Raw genomic sequence first — 22,816 nt, 5'->3', positions numbered from 1 at the left:
CTTTGACCAATGAAGCAGGTAGGTTTACCTCACCCTCCATTCCTCTGACTCCAATCCTCTAGTCTCATCTCCAGCTCCATAGATGACTTTATGCTTTGACTTCTGTTCACTCCCTGCCACCATTCCAGGGAATGAAGTAGATCTTAATAAGACACCCTGATTTCCTCAGTCTTGTGGATCCCCTCAGTCCCACTATTTCATCCCCATTACTAAGTTTCATCTATGAATACCTAGAAACACATTTTACTTGGAACCAGTAGCTACCCCTATCAAGATCCCAGGAGAATTTCTTACCAGACAATACTCAGCCACCACATTCTTCTAAAAAAAAAAAAAAAAAGGCAACAAACCAAAGAACAAAACACCCACCCAGGAAAGACAAGGCCAGATATAAGCACCTAGAATTACAATTGTCCCAACCCAAATGTATAGACGCCAGTATAAAATCAAAATCAGTAACAGCTAGGACAATATGTCTCCACTGGAGCCCAGTAACCATACCACAGCAGGTTCTGAGTATTGCAACATAGTCGAATCACAAGAAAAATACCTCAAAAATACCCTTTGTGAATATGATAGAGCTCCTTAAAGATTAAATTAATAAATCTCATAAAGAAATAGTTGAAAACAAAAATAAATATTGGAAGAAAATGAATAAAATAGTTTTAGACGTGAAAGTGGAAATAGAATGAATAAAGAAAACCCAAACTGAGGGAAATCTGGCAATGAAAAATTTAGAAACTTTAGAGGCAAGCCTCACCAAAAATACGAAAGAAGGGAGACAGAATCTCAGGCAATGAAGATGCAATAAGAACTGGTTACCTAGTCAAAGAAAATGTTAAATCCCAAACTCCTAGCACAAAATATCCAGGAAATCTGGGACACTATAAAAAGATATAATCTAAGAATAAAAGGAATTAAGGAAGGAAAGTAAACTCAGGTCAAAGGCACAGAAAATATTTTCAACAAAATTGTGCAAGAAAATTTTCCTAACTTAAAGACAGAGATGCTTGTGAAGGTAAAAGAATCTGACAGAACATCAAATAGACTAAACCATAGAAGAAATTTTCTTCAGTACATAATAATCAAAACTCTAAATGTACAGAACAAAGAAAGGATATTAAAAGTTGCAAAGGAAAAAGACCAAGTAACATATACAGACAGACCTATTAAAATAATATCTGACTTCTCAGTGGAGACTCTAAAAGCCAGAAGGGCCTGGGTAGCTGTTCTACAGACACTAAGATGTAGCAGGAATCTTAGGGAGTCTTATTAATGAAATCAAACCTGAGCCAGTTATTGGGGTGAACTGGAAGATCAGAGAACCAGAAGAAGCCGCAACTAACCTCACCTGGCCAACTTCTCAGCTGGTCTTGTTTCCTCAGACTGGAAGCCTCTGTGTCCTCATATCCGAATGGCTCTCTGCTGAACTGTGCTGCTAGAAGCCTGAAAGCTTAACCAGCCTAATGCTTTTAGTTTCTGGTCCTCATGCCTTATATACCTTTCTGCCTTCTACCATCACTCCCTGGGATTAAAGGCTCGCTTTTTGGGATGAAAGGCGTGAGTCACCGTGCTTGGCTGTATCCTTGAGCAGATGGATTTCTGCCTCTGGAATGCTAGGATTAAAGGTGTGTGCTACCACTGCCTATCCTCTATGTTTAATATTGTGGCTGTTCTGTCTCTGACCCCAGATAAGTTTATTAGGGTACACAATATTTCGGGGAACACAATACCACATCACTAAGAGACAATAGATACCACCCTAGAATACTATATCCAGCATAATGGACAGAGAAAATAAGGCATTCCATGATAAAACACCAAATTTAAGCAATATCTGTCTACAAATCCAGCCTTACAGAAGGCACTAGAAAAAAAAGAGGTTAACCACACCCAACAGTACACAGGGCATAAATAATCCCAGACAAGGAAGTCAAAAGAGCGGACACACATACACACACACACACACACACACACACACACACACACACACACACACACACACAAACACACACACAAACCAAAAACACCACCACAACAAAGGCAACAACAAAATAACAGTAATCATCAAACCCTGCTGATTGATAATTTTTAATATTTGTGGTCTCAATTCCTCAATAAAAAAGACACAAACTAACAGAATGGATGAAAAAACAGGATCACTTTTGATGCATCTAAGAAACACACTTTAACATCAAGGATAGACATCAACTCAGGGTAAAAGGATGGAAAGAGATACTCCAAACAAATGGACCTAAGAGGCAAGCTGGTGTAGCCATTTTAATATCTGACATAATAGACTGCAAACAAAAACTAACCAAAAGAGAGAGAGAAGGATACTACATAGTTATCAGTGGAAAAATATACCAAGTGGACACCTCAATTCTTAATATCTATGTACCAAACACAAGTATACCCGTGTTTGTAAAAGAAACACTACTACAGCTTAAATCACATTTTGACTCTTATACATAGATTTTGGAAGATTTTAATATTCCACTCTCATCAATATACAGGCCATCCAGACAAAAACTAAACAGAGAAATTCTGGAGCTAAATGAAATCATAGCCAAATATACCTAAGAGATATTTACAGAACATTTTGCCTGAACACTAAAAGAATATACCTTCTTCTCAATACCTCATTAGACTTTCTACAATATTGACCACATACTCAGACAGAAATCAAGACAGATACAAGAAAATTAAAATAACACCCTGCATCCTATGTGAACATCACATATTAAAGCTGGGTACCAACAACAGAAACAATAGAAGCTCAGTTTCAAGGAAACTGAACAACTCTCTGCTAAATGAAAAACTGGTCAAGACAGAAATAAAGAAATTAAAGACTTTCCAAAATTCAATGAAAATAAATACACAGCAAACCCAAACTTAAGGGACACAATGAAAGTGGTGCTAAGAGGAAAATTCTTGGCACTAGATGATTACATAAAATACTATCAACTTAGCAGCACACCTGTTAGCTCTAGAACAAAAAAGCACAGTCAAAAGGATTAGATAGCAAGTAGTATTCAAATTCAGGAATTTGATTTGGAGAAAAGGAAGAGGTAAACATCTGCCATTAGTCTACTAATTTTCTTGGCTGGGGAAGCCTGTAAGTTCCCAGGAAATGTTAGATGGAGTTGAGGACTTGGCTATGGTGAGGGTCAGGGAAACAAAGTTTGGAGGGGAGGATTTACGAGATACACTGGTGATTTCTTCAGTAAAGGAAACAAAGGGCAAAGCAAGTTTCTGCTACAGAGCTGGAGATGAGAATGCGGGATAGGATTTGGAGGAGAGAGAGAAGAGGTTGACATACACACTGAGCCAACCTGCTTCCCTAGTAGACTCAGTCTCTGGGTTCTCAGGGAATCTTGGACAACAAGATTAAGGATATTTCAAGACAAAGGGACACACTGAGAATGTACAGTCATCCATAATCAGATGTGGAAAACTCAACAAGGTAAATGTCTTGAAATAATTCAAGGTAAATGACAACAAAAAGTTTGGTAAAAGAAAATTAACAGACTGAAGAGATGTGAAAGAAAGATATGAAAATGTCAAACTTTAAACATTTTCTAGTGCTAGTGAGATGACTTCGCAGGTAGAGGTACTCGATACCAAGTCTGGCATCCTGAGATCAATCCCTAAGGTGAATAGAATAGAAGAAGAAGAAGAAGAAGAAGAAGAAGAAGAAGAAGAAGAAGAAGAAGAAGAAGAAGAAGAAGAAGAAGAGAAGAAGAAGAAGAAGAAGAAGAAGAAGAAGAAGAAGAAGAAGAAGAAGAAGAAGAAGAAGAAGAAGAAGAAGAAACAATGTAGAAGGAGAGCAGAACAAGTTGTTCTCTCACTCTCCCACACACATATACTCTCTCTCCCACCTTCACCCCTGTTAATAAATAAATAATGGCATACACTCTTTATTTTTCTAGTCTGTTTATTAGTCATTTATTATAGGTACACACACACTTTTTTAATCACTTTTATTTATTTATTTATTTATTTATCTATTTATTTATTTACTTTTTATTTTCATCCCACCACTTCAGCTTTCCCACCCCAACCCACATCTCATTCCCTCCTACAAGAAGGTAAGGCCTCCCATGGGAGATACAATTAGTAGAGGCAGGTGCAAGCCCCTCCTCCTGCTTCAAGGCCATGCATGGTGTTGCATCATAGGTAGTGGGCTCCCAAAAGCCTGCTCATGTACCAAGGAAGGACACTCATCCCACTGCCAGAATGCCCCCCAAGCAGATGAAGCAACACAACTGTCTCACTGGACTCACCTTAGTCCAGTTCCATGCAGGCTCCACAACTCTTGATCCAAGTTTCATGATTTCCCACTAGTTTGGTTTGGTTGTTTCTGTAGGTTTACCCACCATGATCTTGATCCCCCTTGCTCATAGAATCCCTCTTCTCTCTCCTCAACTAGACTCCTGGAACTCAGCCTGCTGTTTGGCTATGGATCTCTACATCTGCTTCTGTCAGCTGCTGGAGAAAGGCTCTATGATGACAGTTAGGTTATTCACCGATCTGATTACTAGGGTAAGGCAGTTTAGGCAACCTCTCCACTATTGCTAGTAGTCTAAGCTGGTGTCATCCTTGGGGATTCCTGGGAACTTCCCTAATACCTGGTTTCTCCCTATCCCCATGATGTCTCCATCTATCATGGTATCTCTTTCATTGCTCTCCCACTCCATCCCTGTTCCAGCTTGACAATCCCATTCCCTTATGTTTTCATCCCCCATTGCCCACCCCTCATGCCCAGTGTAGATGAATTTCAGTACTCAGCCCTTCGGTCTCCCAGCCAAACCTGATCTCTCAGTTTTCTATCCCCTCCTGCCCAAGTCTGCTCATGAAATCTCTTCTATTCCTTCTTCTCAGAGCGATCTGGGTGTTCCCCCTTGAGCCTTCCATGTTACCTAGTCTTTCTGTGTCTGTGAATTATAGTATTGTTATCCTTTATTTTACAGCTAATAATCCACTTATCAGTGAGTACATACCATGTTTGTCTTTCTGGGTCTGGGTTATCTCACTCAGGATGATTTCTTTCTAGTTCCATCCATTTGTCGGCAAATTTCACGATAACATTGTTTTTAGTAACTGAGTAATACTTCATTGTAAAAATGTACCATATTTTCTTTATATATTCTTTGGTTTAGTGACATCTAAGTTGTTTCTAGGTTCTGGCTATTGCAAACAAAGCTGCTATGAACATAGTTGAGCAAGTGTTCTTGATGTATTATTGAGCATCCTTTGTGTATATGAGATAGAGTGTGGTATACCTAGGTCTTGTGGTAGATTGATTTCCAGTTTTCTGATAAAACCCCATATTGATTTGCAAAGTGACTGTACAAGTTTGCACTCCTACCAGTAGTGGAGGAGTCTTCCCCTTGCTCCATATTCTCTCCAGAATGAGCAGTCACTTGTGTTTTGGATCTTAGTCATTCTGACAGGTGTAAAATGGTATCTCAGAGTCGTTTTGGCTTGAATTTCCCTGATGGCTAATGATGTTGAACATTTCTTCAGGTGTTTCTCGGCCATTTGAGATTCCTCTATTGAAAATTCCTTGTTTAGATCTGTACTCTATTTTTTAATTGGACTATGTGGTTTGTTGATTTCTAGTTTCTTGAGTTCTTTATATATTTTAGAAAACAGCCCTCTCTGTCAGATGTGGGGTTGGTGAGATATGTTTCCATTCTGTAGGCTACCATTTTGGTCTATTGATGGTTTCCTTTGCCTTATGGAAACTTTTCAGTTTCATGAGTTCCAATTCATTGTGTTGATCTTAGTGTCTGAACTATTGGTGTCCTGTTCAAAAAGTTGTCTCTTGTGACAATGAGTTCAATACTATTTCCCACTTTCTCTTCAATCAGGTTCAGTGTATCTGGATTTATGTTGAGGTCTTTGATCCACTTAGACTTGAGTTTTGTGCAGGATGATAGATGTGGATCTGTTGCATTGAACCACTTTTAAGATTATTTTGATACCCACAAAATATTCCAAATGAGATATATTCATATCATACTTGGTTTTCTGCCATTTTTGAAATAAATGTAAAAGTACATATGTATTTGATAGCTGTAATACTTGGTAAAGTCACTACATATATTTGAATTGTGTATTTTGAGAGGTGATTTATGTTTTATCTTTGAGATTGTTATTTAAATGTGAAATTTCTCCCTTCTCTTTCTTCCATCTGTGCCTTCCCATAAGACTCTACCCACTCTCTGGCATCACATTCATGGCCTCTTTTTCCATTATTATTTACTGCATATTTGTATTTGTATACTCATATTCCTAAATATAACTGGTTAAGTCCATATACAGTTATTTGTATGTATGTTTTCAGGGCTGACAATTTAGCACAGGACAACCAATTGGTGTGTTCTTTTCCCTGAGGGAAGGTCACCTCTCCCGCAGCAAACATTACTTAATTGTGTAAAGTTCTTTGTGTAAGACTGAAGATTCCACTCACTGTTTTCACATATTCATTAGTGTCATTCTTGTTAAGCCCTTATTTGGGCAGTTTTTGTTGTTATTTTTATTTATATTGTAATTTTTGTTGTTATTTTTGTTTGGGGGTGTGTGTGTGTGAGTGCTTTTTGTTCTGTTCATGTTTGATATTTGCTGTCTGGTTTTATTTATTTATTTATTTTAGTTTGTCTGCTTCATTTTTTATTTTCTTGTTATTATATTCCCTACATTTTTGAGAGAGAAAAAAAAGGAACATGAAGTTGTATGAGCAAAGGTAGGGAGGTCTATGGGAGAAGTTGAGTTAGGGAAATAATATGTTCAAAATTAATTGAATAAAAAGTTTTAGATAAAAAATTTAAAAGTTCTCATCCCCCACCCTCTACCCTCCATTGATTCCCCTCATCCCCAGTTACTCATGGAGATCTTATCTATTTCTCCTCCAAGGATGATCCATATGGCCCTCTTTGAGTTCTCCTTGTTAGCTAGCTTCTCTGGGGATGTGGATTGTAGTCTGGTGATCCTTTGCTTACATCTAGTATCCACTTATGAGTGAGTAAATACCATGTTTGTTCTTCTGAGTCTGGGTTACCTCACTCAGGATGATATTTTCTAGTTCCATCCATTTGCCTGCAAATTTCATGATATCATTGTTTTTTACTGCTGAGTAGTGCTCCATTGTGTATATGTGCCATATTTTCTTTATCCATTCTTCAGTTGAAGGTCATCTAAGTTGTTTCCAGGTTCTGGCTATTACAAATAATGCTGCTATCCTTGAGCATGTATCCTTGTGGTACCATTAAGCATTCTTTGAGTATATGCCCAAGAGTGGTATAGCTGAGTCTTGAGGAAGATTGATTCCCAATTTTCTGAGAAACTGCCATTTTGATTTCCAAACTGGCTGTACAAGTTTGCACTGCCATCAACAGTGGAGGAGTGTTCTCTCCACATCCACTCTAACATGAACTGTTAACAGTATTTTTGATCTTAGTCATTTTGACAAGTGTAAGATGGTATCTCAGAGTTGTTTTGATTTTCATTTCCCTGATGACTAAGGATGTTGAGCAATTCCTTAGATGTCTTTCAGCCATTTGAGATTCTTCTGTTGAGAATTCTGTTAAGCTCTGTAGCCCATTTTTCAATTGGATTGTTCGATATTTTGATGTCTAGTTTCTTGAATTCTTTATGTACTTTGGAGATCAGCCCTCTGTCTGTAAACAAATTTCTAAATTGTCTTATTAAATAAAAATCATGGAGCCGAATATAGGGTGAAAGCCTTAGGTAGATCAGGGAAATAGGGAAAGCCACCAGCCAACCTTACCTCATCAACTCTGCAGCTTCCAAATGCAAGTTACTTCCTGTCTACCCATGCACATGTGGTTTGCTGTTCTGCCATCTGTTTTGCCCTCTGTCCAGCTACATTACTTCCTCTTCCTACACAGCTCTGTCACTTGCTGTCTGTCTATGCATACCTCCAGATCTCTATTGTTAACTAGTGTTGGAATTAAGGCATGTGCCACCATACCTGGCTCTGTTTCCAGTGTGGCCTTGAACACACAGAGATTCTGCCTGCTAAGTGATAGGAATAAGGGCATGTGCTACCACTGCCTGACTTCTTTGTTTACTTATAATGGCTGGTCTTTTTCCTCTGATCTCCAGGCAAGCTTTATTTATTAAAGCACAAATAAAATATCACCACATTTCAGCACAAATAAAATATCACCACCTCTGTCAGATCAGATGTAGGGTTTGTGAAGATCTTTTCCCATGCTGTAGGCTGTCATTTTGTCTTATTGACTGTGTCCTTTGCCTTAAAGAAGCTTCTCAGTTTCAGGAGGTCCCATATGTTAATTGGTGCTCTCAGTGTCTGTGCTACTCATGTTATATTTAGGAAGTAGTCTCCTGTGTCAGTGCATTCAAGACTACTTCCTACCTTCTCTTCTATCAGGTTCAGTGTATCTGGTTTTATATGGAGGTCTTTGATCCACTTGGATTTGAGTTTTGTGCATGGTGATAGATATGTATCTATTTGCAATCTTCTGCATGTTGACATCCAGTTATGCCAGCACCATTTGTTGAAGATGCTTTCATTTTTCCATTGTACAATTTTGGCTTCTTTGTCAAAAATCAGGTGTTCATAGGTGTGTGGGTTAATGTCAGGGTCTTCAGTTCAGTTCCATTGGTCCCCATATCAGTTTTTATGCCAATACCCCAGCTTAGTCTACTAGCAATAGTGACAGGGTGACTGAACTGGCTTGCCCCAGTAATCTGATCAATGAATACCCTAAATGTCACCATAGAGCCTTTCTCCAGTAACTGATGGAAACAGATGCAGAGATCCATAGCCAAACACCAAGCCAAACTCTAGGAGTCCAGTCAAAGAGAGAGAAGAGGGATTCTATGAGCAAGGGTATCAAGATCATGATGGTGAAATCTACAGAGACAACCAAATCTAACTAGTAGGAACTCATAAAATTTAGACCAACACCTGTGGAGCCTCCATGGGACTGGACTAGATCCTCTGTAAAAGCAAGACAGTTGTATAGCTTGATCTGCTTAAGGGACCCACTGGCAGTAGGATTAAGAGCCTTCCTTGGTGCATGAGCTGGCTTTTGGGAGATCACTATCTGTGGTGGGACACCTTGCACAGTCTTAAGGCAGAGGGAGGGGACCTGCCTCTACCGAATATACCAGGCTCTGCTTACTCCCCATGGGAGGCTTTACCTTCTTGTAGGAAGGGGTGGGATGTGTGGGGTGGGAAAGGCTAGAAAGGGTGGGATGAGGGAAGAGGGGGAAATCTGTGATTGTTATGTAAAATGAATAATAAAATTTCTTATTAAAAAAAGAAAAAAATTTAAAAATGATGAATTCATTAGGAAAAAAGGACACAAGATAAAAATTATCAAACATATTTATGCACATTGATGTATTTATGCTATTTACAAAACTAAGACAAAGAATTAATTTGAAATATTAAAATGTATATAAGGGCTATTAATTTTTAAGTGTAATGTCAGTTGCAAAGTTGAGTGTAGCCAGAGGTTTTTCTGGTCCCACCTGCTCCCGTGGCCCTATGATCCTGCAGCCACTCGGACCCTCAGGCTTCTCACTGGCTAGTTCTTGCATCTTAAATTAACCCATTTCTATAAATTTATACTTTGCCACATGGCTCCTGGCTTACCGGTACCTTTACATCTTGTTTCTCACAGAGGTGGCTGGCAGGGTCTCCTCTGTTCTCCTTTCTCTCCTGTCTATCTCTAGTTAGAATTTTCCACCTAAACTTATTCTGCCTCACCATTGGCCAAACAGCTTTATTTATCAACCAATCAGAGAAACAAATTTTCACAGCATATAGAACAATATCACCCATCAGTTGAGTAATGAGCCAATGTGATGCAAGAGTCTTGGGTTAACTGTGAGTGTATCAGTTTGGGTAGACATTGGAAGTAGAAATTAAGTCAGGATTCATCTGAGGTACTTACCCTAATTTTTCTTGATCAGAAAATTATTAATTTTTAACATCACTCCACTTACTGATGTTACTCTAATATTTTCTTAATTGATATATTAGTGGTAGGTGCACATGTATATTTAAAGTGTACAATGTAGTATTTTAACATATGTATATGGACTGAAATGCTCTCCATAATCTGATTAATTAACCTCTCCTAACAATGCATTCACCTTTCATTCTTTTTTAGAAGTGAAGATACATTCTCTAACCAAATTAAATGTAGAGTTGTAGGGATCCAGAATGTAACAAAGTCATTTTGGTTACTTATGCAACTTCTTGAGACTTATTCTTTTCCTGCACCATGTAGCATCTTCAGAACTATGAGTCAAGGGCGACGGCATATGTTATATCTGTCTGCATTCTATTCAAATTGGGTCCAAGTCAAGTAAGAGGTTTTATATATTTATTCACCTTTGACCAGTCCTGGAGTGTAGTGAAAATTTTATTTTTGTAAAACTTGTGAGTTATTCTTTAGAATTTCAAGTTGAACACGATTTAATCTGATATTTTTGAAGTTATCTGCCTGTCTCTTTTGACAATGATGAACAATGAAAAATGAAAAGCCTTATGCTCATCAATGATATTGAACTTCAGATCTGGAGAGTGTTGGGATGTGTTTTGATTTTTAAATGAAACAGAATGTGTCAAGTGAGAGAGATGAGAATCTACACATGCCAAAAATGTCATTTTCATAAAATACCTGTTTCAAAGAAGTTTCATTTCCATAGAAGATTAAACAAGGCTATGAAGAAATAACTAGGTCTGCTTTAAAACTCTCAAGTTTTCTCTTTCTAAGTATTTACATTGTACATTCTGGATCAGAAAAGCTAGATGTTACGACAAACTGAAATGGACAATACAATGCATAAACAATGTTGACACTGTGATTATCATATGTTTTCAAATCCATGTCAATGGCATGGTGATATCAGATGGCATATTTACCAAGGAAGACTGAAATACATTGGATTCACTTATAGAAGTGAGAGGTCTCATGGGAGAACATACAAAAACTCTCTATTGTCATACAAATATACCAGAGCAATCCCTTTTAGGACTGCATGTCCTTTTTACACAGGACAAATCAAACAAAATTGATTACAGAATTTTGAGTTTTGTCAAATTAGATTTAGATAACATAATAGATCATTATTATATTCATTTTTTTCAGATGTGGCAGGTTTTTTAAATAGTTCTACTCAGATAATTCTTTTTTTTTTTTATTTTGGTTTTTCAACACAGGGTTTCCTCTGTGTGTACTCAGCCTTCCTCTGCCTTCAGAGTGCTAGGTTGAAAGGCATGCTCCACTACCACCTGTTTTATGTCAGATAATTCTTATTGTTCTGTTTTAGATCAGTTCCTCTTCCCCCACATTCACTAACGTCACTCATCCTTCCTTTTGGTTGTTTAGTAAAAAGTTGCAATTATCTTTTCCATCTGTATTATTGTATTTCTCTGTAGAGAAATTAGTTCATAATACTAATATGAAGGTATTAATTTTAGCATATCAGAAGAATGAAAACAATGTGTTTGTAAATATAACAAATGAGATAAAATATGTGTGTGGTTCTTTCCTTGGACAATGATACAAGTCACCACAAACTTAGTCTTATGCAATAATAAAACAGAATTATTTTCTTGTAGTTCAGGAGCCCAGAAATTTAAAATTATCACCATTGGGTAGGCATTGAGCACTTTATCTAGGCTCCAAGGGAAAACCTGTTTCTGGATACTCAGGTGCTAGGGTCTTCCAACATGCCTGGTCTAGGTGTCACACCACTCATCTTCAGGACCAGGCCCTTCTAGACTTGCTCTGCTCTGTAATTACATCCTTTCCTTTGTGTGAGTATCTGTGATGCTAAATACCCCTTTCCTTTCTCTTATAAGAACACTGTGTTTGACAGAGTATCTGATAGTTCAAAATATTCTCTTCTCAAATCCAATATTTAATCACAGATAATTGTAGGCAACACTTTCCAGCATAATGCACACAACAAAATAAATGCAGAGAATATTTTAATATTTTAACCCTTGTGTAAACACACACTTATAAGTATATATGTGTGCATAAATGCATATGAATATATATCCATGACAAACATATACACGTGCATGGGGCCTGGGTAGCTGATTGAGAGCTATACAAACACCTTTTTATTTATTTTCACATTGGCTGATTGCATATATTAAAACTATTTTCACTTACTGGTATCTCAACAATGGAACTTGTGAGAGGAAACATACAGGATACAGAACAAGTATGTTCTTCTAGTAGAGTTAGGGGGAAAATATCACAGAATAGTGACATGTGAATGTAAAAACACACCAGTTTATCATAGAAGTTGACATGGCATTTCTGATCCTTGTGCGTTCAGAGATAGGTTATAGGTCCCCTATTGTTTGCAAGTATTGATCTTGTAATATGACTCCCATAGAATAACACCTTTGTGTAATGAAAAGATGCCAGTTTTGGGGATCTCTCTATATTGCACAAACTAGCATCACTCTTTAAATACCTAATCAGACACTTTTCTCAACTATTCCTAATGTAATTTTGTAAAGATCAAATTAATGAAAATATTTCAAATATATATAAGTATGCCACAGACTATGGATAACTGCCACTTTCCTTTCTCAGCTTTTCCTTTGACAAAACATCAACTCATCAGATGAAACATTTTTTGCCCTAAACACCCAGACCTCATCTAGAGCCACAGCCCTCTTCTAAAATAAAGCTGTGACTCTGCCTCCTTAGAAGTAGTCAGGGAACAGGAATACTTTACTTAAGGTCAACACCCCCCACCTAAATTTCCATCCTTTGCTGGCAGATTTCCTTATGATGCATAATTCCATTCTATTGCTTATTGCTAGAAGTCTACTGAGTGTTAAACATTTTTACACAATTTTTTTCTTTTTTCTTTTTCATTTCCTTTCTTTTCTTTTAGGAATCTTTCATTCCAGCCAAATTCTTTAGCATACTTTTATATATTCAACAATTTCGGGATTCTATACTTATCACAAATGAATTTATCAATAAATGGTTTGGTAAACTCTGTGTCCTAGTGAGATCATTCAGTCCTAAGTACAAGTCCAGATCAGAAATAGCACTGCCCACTAGATGGGTTTTTATGCCTACTACTATAAACCTAAACAGCCACCCAGGGCCAGAGTGGTCACAGACCCCAAGGGAATATTTATTACTGTAACTTTTCCTAACTAATGTAATTTCAAACTGTATTGTGAATATTTTTATTCATACTCAAAGATAATTTTAGATCTTATCTCTCATTTAATGATAAGACTGTTTTGCAAAAGATGGAAACTATTACAGAGATTCCCCACTGGTTACAGTGTAGAAATAAGTTGGCATGGTGTGTTCAGCCTCAATTCCTTCATCTATCACAAAATCTGCAAAGGCTCAGGGAACATTGCTGGTTGAGAAATTGTAAAAGTCAGAGGACCAGGATTCCTATTGTGAGATACTGTCTTTTAGGCAATAAAGGAAAACTATACCTATGAAATCCCAATAATATGGCTTCCTGAAAAAAAAATGTCTAAATCAACCTGTGAATCAAAATCCCTTTTGGGGATTCAGATATCTGACCTGCACATCAGATAGTTACATTATGATTCCTAACAGTAGCAACACTGCAGTTATGAAGTAGTAACAAAGCAATTTTATGGTTGGGAGTCCCACAATATGAGGAACTGTATTAAAGGTTCTCAGCATTAGGCAGTTGAGAAACACTGATCTAAATGATAGCACTAGTTGACAAACCATTTGAACTGGGAAAATTCCACCAGGTCATACTTTAAGACCTAAGTTGGTCAATGGCTACTGAGAGAGGGAGAGGAGATTTTTCTAAAGAAAAGCTCCTGTAGAGGTTTCCAATCCCAAGAAGTATAAGCAGCACTAAACAGATTTGGTATGGTGTGTGAGTGTGTGTGTGTGTGTGTATGTGTGTGTGCATGCATGTGTCTGTGTGTCTGTGGCTGATTATAGATGTGAGTATAACTATTAAAGGGGAAAAGTCATTAATTTATGAAGGGCATGGAAGTTGCTGTACAGAGAGGGGTGAAAATGATATAGACGTTTAGGCATACGTAATTCTCAAAATAAAAATAAAATAAAAGGAAATGACCAGGCAATATGTAGAAAGCACAGTAATATAACTTTGAATTAAAATAGATGCAGCAGGAGGTAACTTTAATTATCAACAGAATAAAGGATAAGGAATACACTTTCTTTAATAGGATCATGTGATATAATTTAAAAATCAAAAACTTGCCCACATGCCATAAAAATTGAAACTAATGCAAACTTTAAATGGCCTGTAGAAGCTAAAGATGACAACCATTTCAAAAGTCAACCCCAAAGGTAGAATTTTGATTTCCATTTCTTGTCCTATTTAACCTTCTGATTAGAAATCAAAAAGGTTCTGGAGAGTCATAGTTCTGCCAAGGTCGAATAGTCCCAGTGTTTTTTGTTTCAAAACACTTAATATGTATTAATTTTTTCTAAAAATTAAACTGACCAGGTACTCAAAAATAAGAGAATTGAGAGATGAAATTGATTCACACCTAGGATGCTTATTAAATTAGTTATGGATCAAAGTGATTTATGGTAATAGAATTTCTAATATCTGTAGGAAAATTAAAAATAGAAACTATACATATTTAAACATATAAAAAATGGTGTGCCAAAGTTACACTATGTTCTCAACACAGACACATTAGAGAAAAAAAATGTTAAATGAACTGGGCATTACAGGAAGAATTGAGTTCACAGTCTTTGTTTCATCATTGGATTTTAACTCATAAATATGTGCTTTATTATCTCCTTTCCCCCAAGCATCAGAGAACATCCTGAGATGATGTACTCTAAGAGCCATAGGTCTGGGAGAACTTGGTAGAAACAAGTTTTTCTTGATTTTTCAGAACTATTCTACTCATGAGTTTCTAGCATGTGTGGTAGTCTGTACAATTTCTCCACCAGATCATGCAAGTCAATATTCCAGCATGGATAGAGGAGGGCTCACAAAAGCCTACTTCAGCTAAAGAGTTATTGGTGGCTGATAACAACCAGGATTAATTTTCCTTAGAGGTGTGATCCTTTGTAGGCTAACTATGTTCCAGGGGGTCACCTTATACCCGTGAATGTAGAACAGAACTAATTAACCTCAGTGGGTTATTGAACAAAAAATAATGGGAGAAGGACATGGAACGTAGGTGGGTTGGAAGTTAAATAATGGAAGGAGTTGGATGGTGAAGTTCTCAAAGAATGAAAGAAATATATTAGTAATTGTCACCTCATAATACAGTAAAATGTTCATGTTTTTGCCTCTGCAAGGTTGAAATGTTATGTATAAGAACAAAAGCCAATTTAAATCAATATCTAAAAGTTCTGTTATAGCATACTCAAAATCAGAATAAGGCATATAGAACATTCATTTATTTTCTTTTACTTTTTTGAAATTATAATATAAATACATAATTTCCCCCTCATTTTCTCCTCCCAAATGCTCCCATGTATCTCTCTTATCTCACTTTCAAATCCATGGCCTCATTTTTCATTAATTTTTGTTACATAAATGTGCACAATATGTGTATGTACATATATATATTCCTAAATATAACCTGCTCGGTATGTACAATGTTATTTGTATGTATGTTTTCATGGCTGACCATTTGATACTAGTTAATCAGTTGGTTTGCTTTTTCCTTGGGAGACTATTTCTTCCATTTTCAGCGTTAACTTTTTCATTATCCATTTTTATTATTCATCAAATGTGTTCTTATATAAGTTTACACATGTTCATAACACTAACCACTAACCACTACTAATAACATATTACCCACTCCGGCACCCACTTGGCTCCATCTCTATATCACCTCTATGCCCGCATTCTTCGTTCAAACTTCTCTCTCACTTTCATGTCTGTTCTTGTTATTGTTTGGTTTTTCTTTTTCTTTTCCTTTTTCTTTATGACCCATCTTCATTTCACCAGGATCATCTATTTGTACATAAGTTTGGACCTATCTGGTGGGCTCCATAGTATATACACAACCTAAGACACTGATTTCCCCCTCACCCAGAATCTACCAATAGCCAAAAGTTCAGCAATAAAGAATAGAACCTGTAATTCCTTCTCCTTTGTGTCTATTTCTAGACAAAGCCAGTCTCATGAGAGTTGCAGTTGTTCTGAGTTAATGATTGCATTGTATTTATTCTAGACAATGCTGTTTTGAAGTTGTTTATCCCATTTTCAGCTCTTCTATTTTTCCTGCCCCCTGCTCCTCAGTGTTTCCTGAGCCTTAGAAGGATTGACATAAATGCCTTGTTTGGGGCCGAGAGCACAACTGTCACTTATTCCCAGCATAATGAGCAGCCAGAAATCTCCACACTCATTGTTTTCATTGTAATGAGAGGCTTTTCTGATTAAGGTTGGGAGTAGCTTTTGTCTGTGGGCATAAACATAGGTGTTGAGAAGGCAGTTTGAGACTATTTCAATTTAAAAACTGCTAATAAGTTTCCTATCAAGGCGTATGACCTCCCAAGACATGGATAATTAGCTAGCTTTAAGAAATGGATAATTAGCTAGATTTAGAGTACCAGATATGAATTTCCTCCCTTCTCCCCCTTGAAAACAAAGGCCTCAAATTCAATCAAAGGCCAGTTGGTTATCCCTATAACAGACAAGCAGCTCTTACATAGTTGGACACATCTTGTTAAAAAGGTTGACCTGGTTTGTAAGGATAGCAGCTAGGAAAAGACAATGGATGACCTTTCTTCACCTGCCCAACAACCCCCACCCTCATCCCACCCCGGTGGTAACCAACCAAGAGAAAGCCTGTAGCTCAGTTAGAAATTGTCACAGTGTTTCTGATTTCCCTCTTTGCTTTCTATCTGGGAGAATGCAGCCTTTGTAATCTCTTCCTCTAATTTTGACTAGAAACCCCTCCTTACACACATACATGCATGCATGCATGCTTGTAAATGTAAATACAGATATAAATACACACAAATATTCACACAAATTATGTTAATTCATGTTTATGCTGCTGTATCTTCATATATGTGTATGTGTGCATTCCAGATAATACCTTTATTTACATGTGTGAACGAATATGTTTGTCCATACAACACAAACATATTTTTAAATTCTAATTATTCCCAAGCCTATTTGCCTCAGTAAAACTAGTTGACAATTTATTCTATATACGCCTTTATGATGCAAAATAGTGGTATTTTGAGATCTAAGTTGTAACTGCTATTTATTATTTCATATAAATTGTCCAAACCCTCTGACGGAAGCATTTGGTGCTATTCTGGTTTGTATCCAAGCTATTCAGCAAAATTTCCTTCAACTTAGTCCACTGATATATGACAAAGTACAGCAAATGTCTATGCAGCTTATTGTCAACAAAAGCATCCCCACCCAACACATTAGCAGTGATGTTCAAAGCCAAGCACACCCAGACTGAAGGCACAGACCTGTCCTGGCAAATAAAAGCTTTTCTCATTAATCAATTCATGACCTCTTTACTATGGAACATCCAATTAACTATAAAACAAAACAAAACAAAATAAACTCCTGAAATGTTTAAAAGTGGTTTCTTTTCCCCCACTAAATGGCACGGAAAAATTACTTCTTGATAGCAATCATAACAGACCCCCAACATTTATTACAAGTAGCTCAGAGAGACTTAAAAGGTTTAATTTTTATGTTTCAATAGTCACAAAGTGAAAAAGCATGTATTTATTTAAAAACGCAACAGTGGCTGTAAACTGTGACAACAATTATTCCTTCAAACACCTTAGGCTGATGTAACTTTATTGCTACTTTTAGTGGAGACTTACAGGCAATTTACGTTTTATAGTCACCATGAGTTAAACTCACAATCTCCAGCATCAGTCCTTGCAGAGTGGAACATAATTTGAAGAAAGAAGCACCTGTGCAGGTTGTACTATCCACCTGCACTCGCCTGTGTATCCTCTCTGCTTAATCTTCTGCCAGCTCCAGCCAATCGATATGTCTGTACTGTCAGGGTCAGAAGGACATGCTTGCTGTGGCAATTTTCTCGTTACACTTAAGACTATCTTCACATAGTGTCTTTATATTTCTTTGGTGAGGAAATGGTCAGCATCAGAATGTAGCTGAAGTCAATAGCTTGCATAGAACTAGTTTGTAAATGAGATATTCCTAATTAGATCCCATGCCTAACACAGGAGGTACACTAACAGCATGCGATCCATTTTGTGTTAAGTAAAGTTTCAACTGTGGAAAAGAGTTAAAAGAATGGGCAGTCCTCTGGTTAATGTAGGATTCATACTATTTTGGCCATGCTTTCTAAGAGAGCAATAGTCTTACCTTTGTAATGACGGGAACTTATAGTCTCAGATACAAGACACTAACATGGAGGGCAATACCAGCAACCAGGTTTCCATGGGTGATGCTGCCAGCAAAGCAGACATCTTTTATGAGCGTCTATGAGATATAGAAATAGTCAGATACTTACATTGCTATTATTTGGAAAATTTAAATCATATTCTTAATTTCATATTTAACATAATACAGTCATATTTCATGCATTTGAAATATGTAAATGTAAAAGGATATGCAATATACTGTCATATTACATGCAGGGGTACCAAAACTGAAAATACTTGAGTTATTTTCAGTATTATCCTGGTATTAGAATTCTATAAATAATTCTTGCATATTAGTGAACATCAAAATCATGGCCTTCTATATTACAGAAATAGGTATGTGATAATAATTAGCAATCAACAAACAATTATAACAGAATTAGCAAATATTTTAAATACAGCTGAATTACAAAATAAATTACATTTACTTTTAAGCATAATTAACTTCTTCTGGTTTAGTCAATATTTCTTTATTTCAGAACGATGGTTATGAAAGCGCAAACCAGTATTTTTTCTGTATTTATTTATTTTTGGTTTATTCTTCCCTCATACAATACATCCTGATAGCAGCTCCTACTGATATGATGTGGTTGATTTTCATGTCTCTGAACATTATTGCCTTCCCGTTAAAATATCAGAGGGAGGAGAGACAGTAATCAAGATATATTAGGTGAGAGAAAAATCTAGTTTCAACAAAAGGAAAAAAAATTACAAAATCATACCCTAAGCAAATTTGAAAATATGTGGCATATAATTCACTCAGCCAGACGGTATTCTACTTTATTTTTTCCGACATTTGGTGTAATGACATTTATAAATGTATTCTAAGTGATAAGCTTCTGTAGTTTAATTCCGTATTTGTGTCATCTATGCTGTTGAAAGAACATAACAAACAGATGTGCAAACATAGGAATAATGGGGAAATATTGAGATGGGACTATGCTCACAAAATTCAAAATTAGAAGCCTTAGTTAAAAGTTCAACCCATACACCAATCTGTTCACAGTTTTGTTCATTTAGTTCCCTTCAAAATATTCAAAATTAGAAATTAATTTTAATCAAGATAAGGTTTTTAATTTTGGCAGATATAAATGTTCTAGATATATAATTTTAAATTATGCATTTCAATGTTTTACCCAAAATTTCAAATCTCTCATACTCGCTCAGCTTTAAAAAAAGTCTCAAAATTCTTCAATTGCCTTTTATCAGGTATTTTATCATAACCTGCATATAATGACTCAGTGAATACATTTGTGGGTCTATTTGAAACTTGAGATATCATTGTTATTGTCATCAACATCATCATTATTATTCATAGGAGAGACATCAATGTGATTTATTATGTAAAACTTTGTTTTATATATATATATATATATATGAAGAAAAAACCCTAGAGTATTTTAGAAAGTCACTTCCTCTAAATTTCCAAGTCATGAATATATTTTAAGGTGCATAAAATGGGAAATTATTAAACATATGTCTCAATTAAATGTTACTTTTCCTTTATCGATTTTCGCATGTCTCCAGGCAGCTTATTTCCACTATGGTGGCCATAGTGGAAGAGAAAGAAGAAATGTACAACCTTTCTTTATGCTTTATTTCCATTACACTAATGGCATGCTGTCATCCAAAGTAAGTACTGTCCTCTACATTTCATCCAAAAACAATATTAGAGACTTCTACACCCACTCTGCAAAAAGAAATTATATTCTGTATGACATATGCTTAGTGTATCATTTTAAAATGCTTCACAGATTATTTGCCCAATTTCACACTGGTGAGCTTGTAAGTAGGTTCAATTACTCTTATATTTTTAAAAATTAACTATGATTTATGTATTCTGTTGATATATGTGTGAAGGTGTTTGCCATATAAGCTGACTTAACTGTAATAAATGAATAAAAGAGTTTAGTCTTAATACATGCTAACAGAAGTTGGCAAATGGACACCCACAGAGACTATGCCAGCAAATGGCTAAACCACTGACAGTCTATAAAACAGGCAAAGGCTATTTAAAAAATATTTCTTCTTCTAAATAAATGACCTATAAATAGGAAACATTGCAAGTCCATGTGCCTCCTTAGGTATAAATCCTTGGTTCTGTGGAAAGCAAACAGAATTCTTTTATTTGGGCTGGAAAATATTTTCTGTAAAGGACTGAATGGTAAATATTTTTTCCTTGAAGATGATAATACCTCTGCTACAAGAGCTCTGCGCTGTCACAGAGAAGACATCCACCACAGCTGGAGATGCAGTTGGTGAAGCACTCAATCAAAACAGGTGCAAAATGCTGAATCTGGCCTGTACTGTGGTCAGAAGCCTCTGATATGGCAGGGATGTCCTGGTGCTCAGTGACACTGGCTAAACTTCAGATCATATATTTGCCTATGTGAACAAACTATTCTTGGAGTGCTAGTGTGTAAGAGAAATCAAGACAGCACTCATCACCCAGTTCTGACAGGAGGAGATAATATTGTTTTTATGAGGTAAATTAAAGTAATAATTTAAAAATGACTGATGCTTCCTTTTATGCCAGCTTTCTATGCTATTATTTTTATAATTTTGTATCTTAAAATAGTTTTTATTGATTTGAATAAACTCTTTCTATATTATTGAAATTTCTCTGATTCTAATTTAGTTACCAATATGATGGTTGAATTTTGAGATCTGAAATTTTTAGAAAGAAATAGTTTAAATAACATTCACTTATTGTTTCTACATCATAAACATATTTTTTTCTTCCACTAACTTATTTTTAATAACTGTACTTTAATATGGAATAAACTTGCAATTTATGTTTGTCTAAGACAGCAAAACATAAATCCAGCCATCACATGCCAGTGTCATTCTCTTCTATTTCCTTAAGCACCAAGCTTTATCACTTTCCTTATGGACTTTTCCTAGCACTGTTCCTGACTAGGGCTATTGTTGACATGTTCAAGAGAGGAATGGAGTGGTGCAGGGGAGATATTGTATCCTTGGCAAGAAGACTCAGCAAAGAAAATGTTAGGTGATCATCAACTTTTTTAACTTTAAAGATCATCTGCTCTTATATTGTGTTTTCCCACTTCTCTCAGTTCGTCCCCATCTCTCATCTTCTCCACATTTTCTCCCTTTGTGTCTCCTATTTAAAAAGAACACACTTCTCAGAGATAGCAACTAAATATGACAAAATAAAAAATAAGAAGACGAAGGAAGAATTATCATATTGAAGCTGGACATGGCAACCCAACAGGAGGAAAAATAGTCCCAAGAGCAGGCACAAGAGTCATAAAGCTACTCACTCATAAACTCAGGAGTTCCATAAAACTAATTCTTGTATAATATTAGTGGGACCAGCCTTAATATAATACATCCAGAGGCTCAGGAGAGAGAATTACAAACGGCGAGGACTATTTTCGGGAAATAGAATCTCAGCTCACCGAGCTCATAGTCCAGTCATTTATTCTTCCAAATCTTACTCTCCAACCTCCCGTACCCTAAGAGTCCCTGTATATATACACTTACAAGTAGTAATCCAGTCTGCCATCTTCCTTGGTGTCATCTTTACTCAGCTCACATGTGGGCAGTCATGTGGGTGAGACTTTATGGGTGTTGTTCTTTCATTACTAAAAAACACAATTGAACTGCAAACTTCCTGTTCCTATGGCTATTACAATCCCCCCTCATCTCAGCCCCCATCGGCAATGTTCCCTGAGCCTTCCATGTAGAAGTGTTCTGTAGATGTGTTCCCTGGGGCTCCACAACACTTCTTTTTGATTGGCTGTGGCTTTCTGCAGTGGTTTTCATCTACTGCAGAGAGAGGTTGCTTATATGAGGGGTGTGGGTATAAGTATACATATTTATAGATAACTATTAGTGGCCATTGTGGTTAGTAAATTAGTAATTGTAGGTTGTCCTCCAGTAATTGGGACATCACCAGAACTGTGTTGTTAGCTAGGTTTACAATACCAGATTAATGAAGTCATGTTTATTGTACTCTTATTTTTATAGTAGATTAGAACAGATTTTCTTTAGATGCTTCTTCAAAGGATGGTCTATTATTTTTCACTGTCCTGAGAACAGTACAGAATACAGATTAGTGGAGTCCTTCTGGTAAACCTAAACCTCTAGCATCAAGACTATTTAAAAAAAAACAAAACATCATAGATGGTAATGTAGTATTCTAGATCAGCATCCTCAAATATCCTATTGTAGGTCAGTGCTATCCTACCCTCAGTTTCTGTGAGCCAAGAGAACAAGTGCATCATATCTATTCATCCTATTGGAATCAAACTGTATCTTTGGTGTCGCTTGAAAGTCTAGAATGTTTGCAACATCAGTGAGTTCTGCCATTCACTCTCCACTGTGCATGTGAACACAGGCACACTACTTTATTCAACGGAAGTTCTTATAAA

Source organism: Peromyscus eremicus, chromosome 3 (assembly GCF_949786415.1).
Source record: "Peromyscus eremicus chromosome 3, PerEre_H2_v1, whole genome shotgun sequence".
NCBI classification, from domain to species: Eukaryota; Metazoa; Chordata; class Mammalia; order Rodentia; family Cricetidae; genus Peromyscus; species Peromyscus eremicus.
This window is presented reverse-complemented; position numbering follows the sequence as displayed.